The 12,740-nt window shown below is 31.1% G+C and overlaps 1 protein-coding gene across 10 annotated transcripts in view; it reads left to right on the forward strand.

Annotated features, from left to right (window-relative positions):
- Nucleotides 1-8,871: 8,871 nt before the first annotated feature.
- Nucleotides 8,872-12,740, forward strand: part of LOC143910435 (uncharacterized) — a 448,390-nt gene continuing 444,521 nt past the window's right edge. Inside the window, exons 1-2 of one of the 10 annotated variants that reach the window (XM_077428902.1) lie at nt 8,872-9,026; nt 9,523-9,681. The gene's annotated coding sequence lies outside the window, so the exon portion shown is untranslated. Of the gene's footprint in view, nt 9,386-9,522; nt 9,682-12,740 lie in introns of all 10 variants that reach the window. The other 9 variants (XM_077428906.1, XM_077428904.1, XM_077428909.1 and 6 more) reach the window with 9 other exon arrangements.

Below are 12,740 nucleotides of genomic sequence, written 5' to 3' on the forward strand. Positions count from 1 at the left end.
TAATATGAAGAGATTATTGAATCACTAAAATAGGAGCATGCATAAAAGATACATCTTTGTTGCACATTCAAGTGTCCACTTGCTATCTGAAATGCAAATAACAACGTATTTTGATTTTCAATTATCTTCATTTCTTCTACAGATCGTCTACCAAGTCCTAGCACATTAATTTGCAAAATTTTTGATTTTTAATAAAAAAAATCTTACTATTTTACTGTTTCATCTCTTTAATCAAGATATTTTATGACATAATCACGGATAGCCATACTAAGATCTTGGTTATGTTATATAACTTTATTTTAATTCGTATATCAATTCCTTTCTAAAGCCACCCGTTGAAATCAATGGGCACTACACTAGTATCTTATTTTTTTTTATTTTTAAATGCTTTTTATTATTACTTAATTATATTCACAATACATCTATAAATAATAAAAATCTTATATCTATTTTAATAGCTACTGAACATTTTCTATTTTACAATTTTAATTTAATTTTGTTAGTAATCATAGTATTATATTATTCTAATGTTAATGTACAGCATAATAGGAAAAAGAGCTCAAAAACCTATTTACAATTCTTATAAATGCTTATAATACATCTAATATATTAATTAAAGACTCTCTAAAGTCGACCATCTAAAGCAGATTGTATTCAGGTAATCTTTGTGTTATACCTGAAGGGTATAGACATTTTGTTGTAATCACCGAGACTCTTCACAAGTGTGTTAGTATGGTTATTAGTGATTCTGTCATAGAATCTACTGGTTTGTTTGTTAGTAATGTTCTGATTGATACGGTTTTTGTTCATAGTACAATACAACTATGCAAACATATAATACTTTTTATAAATTTTGACGACGAACCACAGTTTTTTGTCAACGTGATTATTTTCGATGCATAGAATGGTTATCAAAAACGAAGTTTAACCATTTTAATTTCATAAATTTCTCACAGCAGCTTATGTGCTTCACAAGTGTGTTAGTATGGTTATTAGTGATTCTGTCATAGAATCTACTGGTATCTTATAATTAAGAATGAAACTATTGAGTTTGCTTTATTCGGTCAAATTATATTATTACTCAATTTAGCATTTAAAATATCAAAATAAAATAGACAAATAGCAATTAAAATGAAATTGAACGTTTGCATAAACAAATAGTAGATACGAAAGTGATCTATGTGTAACATATAGGCTGGTCAGTTTGTTTGCAAACAATAGTCAACGGTACGCCAAAACAATTACCGGAAACTACGAAAGCGTTGGAGCTCAATCGCCGAAATGAAAATGAAGTAGATTTTTCGTCGGAAAAGTCTCTGGACACCGTTGTGTGTGTTTGCTTACGTTTCCACCGGTCGGTTTACTCATTCCGAATTATTATGACACAAATGTTTATCGACTATGGTAAATTTGGAGCGTGACGCGAACGCTCCTCAACACACACGCACACAAATGTGCACATTTATTTATTTTTTACTTCATTTATTTTCAGAATGTGGTTAAATGCATCTGCGAAACGCTAAATGAGAGCATTTGTGATTTTTTTTTCACGGGAAAGAACGAGCGCCAAGCGACACGTGCGATCACCTGAATATCTTGATTTGTTGAAAAACAAATTTCAATGACTTTAAAATGGTATAGGTGTGAAATGTTTTTATCTCCCGATTGACAAAGGCGAGTCAGTTTCAAGGTAACTTATTTGTTTCTTATTCATTAAAATCTCCTCGACAGAAACACGGTTTCATCAGGCGAAAGCACTGTACATAATTAGTTCGAAAGTAATTTGACCTACGATATTAACCTAGACCCCGTCATTTGCGTGCCAAAGCCTCGGTGAAAATTTATGTAGGCGTTGATGAAAATTCATGATTTGCTTAAAATTTTTATGTATAATATAATATATTTTTCCCAATTTTTTATAAAAATTCTGTATGTACATACATGTATGCATATCACATTTAGATATTAAACTAGCTGAACCTAGCATGCAATTTCCGTTCCCGTTTCCGTTTCAAGTGATAGTTCATGTGAACTAACGTCTCTTCAAAGCCAACTGGTAACGTGGTTACCAACGAACACATTTCCTTGACAATACGATGGCGCTTCAAACTTTCTCGTAGGTAAAATCGTAATTACGAATATTATTATTAAGAGGTATTTTCCTGACTTTTTTTCACAGTAATCTTCCCAGAAATGCATACAACAAATTCTAAAAGTTCCATCGTAATCGATTGAGTGGTTTAGGAGCCTATACAAGACAGACAGACGTACAGACAAACAACATTTATCATATATCAAGTGGTCCACCTTCTACATATATCGCTGTTCTACAACGTGGAAACTTCTCCCATTCATTTTCCTCCATCTTCTGCACCTTTCCTATAAATTTTGCTTTCTTATTTCATGAAGTAAATCTATGGAGAGATAAGTAATTAATACCACTGCATGAATAGATACATTTATCATTACAGATCCTAACGTGTATGTGATTGTCTCGACAATATGTTTCGCATATCAGTTAGAATCATATTCTATATCACTGTGCTGTGCTGCAAACTTGAAACTTCTCATGCAAATTTATACTCTGCCTTCCCCTCCATCTTCCAATCTTTTTATGGAATTTTTTCTTTCTTAATGTAAGGAGATATTGACTATCATTACAGATACATAACAACATGTATCATATATCAACTGGTCTTCTACATAACAATCTTCTATATAACAGGTCTCCAACGTCAACTCCTCTTCCTCCATTTTCTGCTCCTTTTCTATAAATTTTGCTTTCATATTTCATGAAATAAATCTATGGACATATAAGTCATTAATACCACTGCATGTATTGATGCATTTATCATTACAGATCCTAACGCGAATGTGATTATGTATGTGAATATGTATCAGATATCAGTCAGTATCATCTTCTGTACCACTGTACCGTAAATTCAAAACTTCCTATACCGATTTTTCCTGAATTTCCACCTGTTCAACTCGTTCTTCTTCCTTCTTCTTTCATCTCTACGTGCGTGGTAGACATCATCATTTGATGGTTGTACCTCCTGCTCACACAGTTCTTTTTCGAATGGCTCCTATTCCAATAGCTCAATGAAATCGTTGCTGCCGTGCCTGAATGCGATATTTTCCACCTAAGTGAGCGTAGATTACCGGATATTATTTTAACATATTTATCTGGTAACCTAGGCTCATCATTATTTTCTTAATTTGAATGTGATGTATGTGTGGAATCTTAATCCACTCTCTTCCATTTGGGCCTCGCAGGGATGTTTTGTATTTGTAGCTTGTTTTTATTTATCGGAACAGGCTGCAGGTGCAAGACATTCCCTTCTTTGTTATATCTATTATTTTTTGTTTTCTCCCTCTCTTATTTTATTTTATTATGTAGGCCATTGTAGCGCATTAGGTTCTTCCTGTAATGCCACAATGGTCTAAAATGTTAAATAAATCTAAAATGTTAAAAAAAAGTGTATGTAGATATTGTTATATCAACACTTGTATCGATGCATCTCATCGTGATCTGTGACAAACAATTGACCATACGATTTGAATATGACCACGCGGCCTCGAAACTCGCATCACCATCATCATTACAGCAAGTCAGAAATAAGTTGCATCCAAGCATCAAAATTAAAAGCACCTAATGGTGCAGAGAGTGTCTTCTGGTACGAAATTAGACGCGACAATAGCACCGGGACATTCCACAGCCGAGTGCTCTTTCTGCAAAGCTAACACACTGACACAAACGCGCGCGCACACACAATACTAAACTAAAACACTACTTGCCAAAATGCTAAAAGGCCACCCACTGACACGCTCAAGCTGTGTCTCGAAAATATTGTTTTCCCAACTCGCCGAAATTCCCGTGCGAATTAATCGAGCGGTTTGCGGTCTGCCCGTCAAAAGGTGCAGATGCCGGTGACCCGCGCACGTCTTTCCCCGGATTTTCCCGGGGTGGGAAAACTCCCCATCCATCAAAACTTTCATCCTCCGAAGGACGAAAGTGGGGGGGGGGGGGTGTTAACGAGCCGTGGATTAATCCCGTCCGTTCCCGTTTGTTATGTTCAATTTGCACGGGAGGGTGCCTATTTATAAGCGCTCCGATACGCCTCTCTCGTCAAATTCATCATATTTTCCGAGTTGGGAGATTGATGGTCACCCTAATCGAAGAGCCGCAATCGTACGTCTTCTGGAATATTGAAAATTAAATACGAAACAATCGAGGCATGGCGGGCTAATTCTACTCACCTTCAATGTTCAATGGAGTTAAAATTGGGCACACTAATGATTAAATCCTTAATATTTTTAAGAATAAGCTAGATGTATTTCATAAACTTAAAAGATTTCTGTAATTCTTATTCCTGTTTCTTGTTTACTTTTTTCTCTCTTATTTTTATTGTATTATTGTTAATTTGTACGTACTTTACTTTTTTCGCGTTTAATTTATATATACATATCTATGTATAAATCAAACCCCTTGGGTCTATCGGCTTTGCCAACTCCCCCAAGTATGTTAAATAAATATTATATATTATATTTATTTTACATTCAAATATATGTAACAATATAGACATATTAAAGCATAATTTATAAAATCGTTTTCTTTTTACATGGCTTTCATGTTAGTGGTCATTTTTATCTCTTATCCGATCGTTTTCATACTTTGCCATATTGCTCATTTTGGTCATCAATACACGTTTATGTATCGTCCGCCATTATGTTGGAGATAAAATATCGTATACAACGCGTATTAAAAACGGGGCCCGTAAACCTTCCTGACGTTTAATAAGCGTTCGTCCCGTGTCTTCCAACCTGTTTGCCTTGATATGGCCATATAAGATTTTAATTGTTTAAACGCCTATAATTCACTCTATATTTTATAAAATTTGCTCTATAGGTTCTCGTTATCTCTAATATTTAAATATTTATAGTTTTAACTCTCATATGTATATATAAATTTCAAATTTGGCGTCTAGCTTCATGTAATGTAATGCACGATATATATTGATTTTCGGCCAAATATGCCAAATCTGACATTTCACTGTATATCTCCTCAGTCGGTTTTATCTGCGAGATAAGTATTCAATAAGAAGTAATGTTTTATCTAATTGTTAATATGATTTACAATAAGCCTACATACATTTAGTTTTTTACAATAAGCTTAAATACATACATCACATACACTTATTTTTAGTTATCAGCTGATTTATTTGTTTGCTTTATATTACCATGTGGTGCATGGAATATTATATTTTCATATATTTTTTTTGTCTCACTGTACCGCTTATTTTTTTTATATTTTATTATGTATGTGAGCCAATTTAAATAAATAAAGAAAATAAAATAAATACGGGGTAAGCTTAAAAAAAAATCGTTTGTTGCGTATATTATGTTTTTATTTACAAATAAATACATTTAAATAAACGATTTAAAAATAAAACTTTGCATATAATAAAACAATTTTAAAATAAATATCAAATTATTTGTACACTTATAATATTTATGTAAAATTTAAAATAATATAAAATTAAAGTAGGCTGAGAGCCTACTTTAATTTTACCTTTTTGTATTTACGTATCTTATGTATAATTTTTGTGGAGTTTTTGTGTTTCTTTAAGCAAACAGGTAGACAAGCAATTACCACAATAGAATTTCTTTTTTAATTTGAAAAATAAGAGGCACTCTTTGGAAACATCCTGTTCCGCTGCGAATTAACATTTATATCTCGATTTACCTGAAAAAATCATTTTCTTAATTAAATACGATCCGGATTTAAAATCAAGCGGAGATTAAAAATTGTCTAAAATCGTGCTAAGCATTTTAAACATCTTTGATTTATATGTATATTTTTCGTAAATATGAAATGAAGTGAGATATAATGATATTTTTATGTATTTCATATTCAATTCATATCAAAATAATTACGAAATTATTAATTAATGTTAAATTTTTATACTTTCTAAATATATGTATGTAGACATTCGGTACGCAAAATTTGGTACATCGAAACAATAGGCTTGACCGTATACAGTTTTTGAAAGGTTCATAAAAGTTTATTGTCTTATCATTCGAGCAAAACCGGGCAATTTCGCTAGTTACGTTTATTTCTGTTTTAGAAAATATTGTTTTGACCTCTCACAGTCGACAAATATTAAAATTAAAATGTTAAAAATAACGTCAAAGAATCTTTTTTTGATAACATTGAGTAACAAAAAGAATTACCGGAGCTTATCAATCTTTACTAAGTTTGACCTACTTATTTATTTCGAATATGACTATGAATATAATCAACATTGTATTACTGTGCCAAAGATGAATATTGGAAACAATATTCCAATGATTTTTCCATTGATTGTGATTTTTTATTGCTTTAAAATACATATAATTTACTATCGAGCATATTTTAAAAGTCAAAAATATACTTTTTTCTTTAATATTATGAGCTTATTTCGCTTATTTGTCATTCAATCACGTTTATAAATCTAATCGCATTAATTTGAGCGGTAAATAATTTTGAATTGAATTAAATAATGCGTTATATGCACATGTCTATATATTTATATAAATAAAAAACCCATAAAATGATACATATAAACCAGCAGAATAGACTAGTAGTTAGCATATAATGCTTTGAACAGAGTGGTCACAGATTCAAATCCCACTGGTTTCTACTGGCCAGACCTTGGATTTGTGACTTCAGGTCGTTCGTTTTCTATCAGAGTTTGCCAATTTATCTGATTTTCATTGAAACAGATCTAACAAACTGGCAACCTTACACATTTTCCCGCAAAATCTCGAGTTTTCAGCAATCTCGAATTTCGCTGAATTATATAATATAAAATGCTGCAAATTTACAAATTTGACCATAAATGTATCTGTGGATGTTAATAATTGATATGTATTTAATGATTTTTTCTGAATCGCTTAAAATGCTGCAAATTTACAAATTTTACCATAGATGTCTCTGTGGATATTAATTGATATGTATTTGTGTATGTACTTTGTATAATACTAATAGTATTTCTATCAAATGTATAATACTAATAGTATTTCTATCAAAATGTTAGGCCGTGCTGGTATAAATTAAAGATAAAATATCATAACTTTTCGTGTACTGCAAAGTTTCATATACTTTCAACCTTTCAACCGAATGTTTTTTTACTAACCTCTTATACGTTTCACATGATTTTCGTGTAAGTGGTCATTTTTTATATCCCTTATCTCTTATCCGATCGTTTTCATACTTTGCCATATTGCTCATTTTGGTCATCAATATAAGTCAAGGTATCATCCGCAATTACGATGGTGAAAAAATATAGTATTAGACACGTTTGAAAATACTGCATCGTATTATACTGTCACATTCATCATTCACATCGGTAGTTTCATTACTTTTCGTCCTGCCATCTCGCTGTCAAATTTTAATTATTTAAACGCCTATAACTTTTTCTTTTTCACTCTATATTTTATAAAATTTGCTTTATAGGTTCTCGTTATCTCTAATATATAAATATTTATAGTTTTGTGGAGGCTTGCTGAGCCAACGGTCTTGGGTGTTGCCACGCCGGCCTTTATGCAGGGTGGCAACACTGTTCGGTGAGTCTGACAGAATGACGTTTAACCCATAACCTCAAATCAAAACAAACTTTCTAACCAATACAGGCTTAATATATGTAGTTATGTACACAGATCAAACAGTGATAGTTTTATTTTTAGTTATTAGTTATCAGCTGATTTAAAAGTTCTACTCCGGTTATATAACTAGTAAACTAAAAATTTTAAAATAAAAACCCTGGCAAAAAAACTTTTTTAAATACTAACCTTTTAGTTTTGTATATAATATTAAGATATATAAAATTATAAAAAAACTGTAGTAAAAAATAAATGTATTTAATAAAACTGTAGTAATAAAATAATGTACTAAAATATAAATAAAATAAAAAGGCAATTTAAACAATATTTCAACAACAAATGTACAAATATGTGGGATTTCATGATTAATATTTCAATCAAAGAGTTTTCAATGATTGGGGTTTCAATTAAAATTATGACCCCGGCTTAAACTAATGTAATTAAATATATTACTAAGAGGTTTGGGCCGATTTAAAATCATCACATACGTACATACATATATCATCACATGCGGCCTCCTAATACTAACCTCCTTTTAGTTTTGTATATAATATTATTATTTTTACATAGATATATGTATGTATATATACCAGGAAGGCTTTACATGGAAACCCCAATGCGCCGTCCTGGACAATTAATTACAAACAATGCAGCATTTTATTATTACATAAATCACTGTATTTCCAGAAGTTGAAAAACACGAAATAACAATGAATGAATTGATTAATTACAGAATTAATCCATTGAGACATCTATGGATTTAGATTTTGTACATTATTTTTAAAAATTATACACACAATAAATACAGAAGATTTGTGACAATAGGAAAGATGATTTTTTTCCAATTTTGAGGAACCGTTTGATCGGATAAAATTGGCAAACTCTGATAAGTAACTATTTGATTTGGAGTCACAAATACCCCCAAATCTAACCAGCAGTATGGCGGATCGAACCTACTGATCACTTGGTGCTAAACATATACTTAACCATTAAGCCATACTGCTGGCTGAATACGAACTGAAATGAACAAGTTTCGAACGCGAAATTTCATACGAATACAGAACCACTTTGAGCGCCACTTCCCGAACATTAGGCAGGCTGTGCGAGTGGCTCCACGTGTATTTACTCGAATAAGACGAGATCAGGTGTATCTCAAACATCTCCCACCTACACAATTGCTCGAAAATACAGAGAAACACAGACAAAAGACGAGCGGAAAGCTCAGCCAGTAGTTGTTAGCGTCAGTCGAGCTTTCGTCTTCGAAATTATTGTGGCAGAGCGGCGAGTTCTTAAGCTCTCCTGCCAGATTTACTTTAGCCGGCAGCCACTCACTCCACTGAAAGCTCTCCTGCTGCTTAGTTGTATCTCGTGTTCTATCTAGAGTGCGTGTATATTAACACATGTATATTTGTGTATAGTCGAGTTCAACTTTCCACTCAAAATTACCACTATATAGCGATCAGTCAGTGTTTTCTTACGCCGCGCGTTACGTACAAGTGAGAGCGTCCTGTTCGTGTCAAAACATAATACATAATATTATACTCGTAAATCAGTCGAACGCGTCTGTTAATAATATATTGCTAGCATCAATACTCGGTGGCTTAAATCACTTGTGATCTCGTAATAGTGTCGACGAGTACGTTGATTGTGTGTCGAATTCCGAAATCGAATTGTGTTAATCCATCCTCTTCATTAGACGTCTGTTGTATTTTATTTTGACGCTGATTCAGTTCAAATATAAGTCAAGTACACTTCGAAGACTTATTTAGATGTATTCTATTTAAGAAAAATAAATAAGGCTGTCAAAATAAGATATTTTGATTTTGGGTGGATTTAATGCATTTCGAAGAGTGTTTGTAATGTCTGTAATAAATGCAGGAAAACTGTGGGTTTTTTCTTAATATACATATATGTATGTGGAAATTTGTGAATAAATTACACCAAAGTGACCTTTGAATTAAATTGAAAGCATGTAAATCAAGAGCTCTCGATCTCTCTTCTTCCCGTCTCTGTCTTTCTTCAAAACAACACATTAAGGTAAGGAAAACATTAATTTTCCGGTGATTATTTCTGCAGTTTTTTTTTTATCACAAGCCACGTTTCGTATATTATTATATTAATTCTGAAAATTTTCATGCAAGAATTTACCGCTCACTTTTCATACAAAACGCCTAATAAATTATGTCGAACGACTTGATGATGACGTTGTTGTTTTTTTTTCTCCTCCCCATCCATAGTTGTTTTGACGTAAAGATAAATCGCTAGACATTATTTTAATAACATTATTCAAAATTTCTTATTTAGACGCATTGTATTAATAATTTGATGATGAACTTACTCACCTACGTATATACGTATGTAAATAAATTGAAATTTCTTTAAAAAGAAACAATTTCTTTATAATTATTTTATATGATTAATATCTGCTGCATTTTAATACAAAGAGAAACCTTTCCATTTAAAATAAACCATCTACTCGTTATGAAAATATTAATTTTTGACCTTCCAGATAAGGAAGAAATGATGATTTTAAAGTAAAACTATAATATATCTATGTATTCATGCGAATGTATATGTATATTAGTATCAAAATTAATAACAATAAAAAAATTAAAAAAACAATGGTACCAATTTTTATCCATTAAATTAAACTAAACAATTAAAACCAACACATATAATTCGTTGACACTAACATTTAAAATTTTCAGCTTCGCTTCAAATGATCCGCCATATTTAGTAGATGACCCAATCTGAATTAATTATTTTATTATATAAAAAAACTATATTTGTATATACGTATGTACATATATATACATATATACGGTCGGTTAATCGCCCGAAAGTCGTGTCACGGCTATAATTAATTAAGGGTGACTCCGCACATCGTTCCGATATCATCCATCCCTTAGTGGGGAATAATTAATGGGGCATCAAATAGTTAGCTACTAGTTAATATTTTCGACTCATCAATCATTAAATATATAACCATTCGTTATTATTATAATTTTACGAATAAATATCAGCGAAATATTCTGAGGTTTATTCGTAATTGAGTTACAGTCCAAATTGTACGCCCAAAATCAAAATCTAATATACATATTTAATCATTTCGAAAGAGACTTTGTATGTTTGTAACTATGTAAGGTTTAATGTACACATGCATGTAAGGTTTGGGTGGTAGAATCCGTGACGTTAAATTTAATAAGAAAATAGACGAATATTCAGATAAATTAAATAAACTACTACATAGATTAGCCATTTGTAAGCGGTTTATATTACAAATACCGAGCGAAGCCGGGTAAATCCACTAGTATCCACATTAATAAATGTTATGAACCTTTCGTATTAAGACCGTAGTGGTGGTAACTGATTATATATTTTTTTATAAATCAGTCCTATACATAATCTTACAATTATGAATATTTTTAGTTTTTCTGCTGTGTTTTACGTGTTTTAAAGATGCGTGTTTTGTAGTTAAATTTACATCTTTTGAACTTTTGCAACCAAAATAATGTACTTACTTTGATAAGTTGCCAATGTCCCACGTTAAATGTGAAAACAGAAACAAAAAATAGCTAACCTTTGCATTATAAGGACGAGATATAAATATTTACATATTTTTTTTGGTACAAAGTTATTTTTAGCAATAAATAAAAAATATATACATTTTTTAACCATATCGTAGTTTTTCAAAATTTGACCTTATATGTAAGTAAAATTTATTATATGTTATTACTTTTCTTCTACATATGTTGTATGTATGTACATATGTATATATACCTACTATATTATTATTCCGCTTTTAAGATGACTGTATTTACTTTGGTTAGTGACTTTAAAATAATGCTTTTGATTAATTATTTTAATAAATGACGAAAAACATGAAATCACCACTAATATATATACAATTGTACATTGATAAAGTTTTAATTCAGTATATACTCGTAAGCTAATTATTTTATTTTAATTAATTTTGACTATTGATTAGTTATTAAGTGAATTTAACAAACGTATGAAGATCTATTTTGCCACTTTTCATAATTGAATGTTAATTTTAAATCAAAAGCACGTGATTTTCCGATTTTTTTAGAATGCACTTGAGTATTTGCTGACCAGCCTGATAAATTAGCTGAAAAAAATTTACAAACATATGTATAGTCATTGAACATTTTGTTTAAAATTCACCGACCAATGTTTTCGTTGTCATTAAAATCACTCTTGCATATTATTATTGAGACGCATTTCAAATATAAACATTAGAAATTATACTTTCAACCTCCCTCACTGAAGTGGGGTATGCAAGTGCCCCAAATTTTACGTTTTTCGTAATAACTATGTGGTTTCCAAAGCTATACACCCTATATTTCTTGGATTCCTAGAATGAACTACAAGAAATTTATTTTAATAGATTTTGTATGATTTAGAAAAGGGGTACATCGTGAAAAAATACATTTACACATTTCTACTTTCCAAAGTATGATTTCAAGGCGGTAGCGATAAGTCAGGTTTTTGACTGTTCACTTGCATATTCTTGTTGATCGATGAATCAATGCGAAAGAAAGAGACAGCTATATTTTCGTAAGCTGTTGTTTTTGTCACTTTTGGCGCGTGGCTATTGAGTCATGCAGTCACCTGTTGGCCTTACCTACATATGTGCGTTTGCATGTCGATGGTTGTCGTTATTTTTTAATATAAAAATAGTCAAAAAAATGCTATAGGACTAAAAAAATTTTATATTGTTGTATAAAATGATAAATAAAATATATTTGGAACCCATTTGTATTGAGAAAAGCTGTATTTTGATTAAAAAATACTGGGGTCTTACTCGACCCCGGTTCGGGACACTCGTTCGATCTCAACGCTCCGTTCTTCAAAGGTTAAGAGTTATATTTATATATGCATGTATATATAAATATCAGATTTTTCAATTTTTGTTTAAGAATTTTCGATAAAAAATAAACTGTGCTTTATTATGTCGATTGTTTAAAATCCCGTTCGAAATTTTCCGCACAAACTAAAAGCACACTAGATGTATATATTTACGTAAAACGTATAAATCATCACAGCGTTGCGCACACACACACTCAATATTTAAT

Source organism: Arctopsyche grandis, chromosome 4 (assembly GCF_051622035.1).
Source record: "Arctopsyche grandis isolate Sample6627 chromosome 4, ASM5162203v2, whole genome shotgun sequence".
NCBI lineage: Eukaryota > Metazoa > Arthropoda > Insecta > Trichoptera > Hydropsychidae > Arctopsyche > Arctopsyche grandis.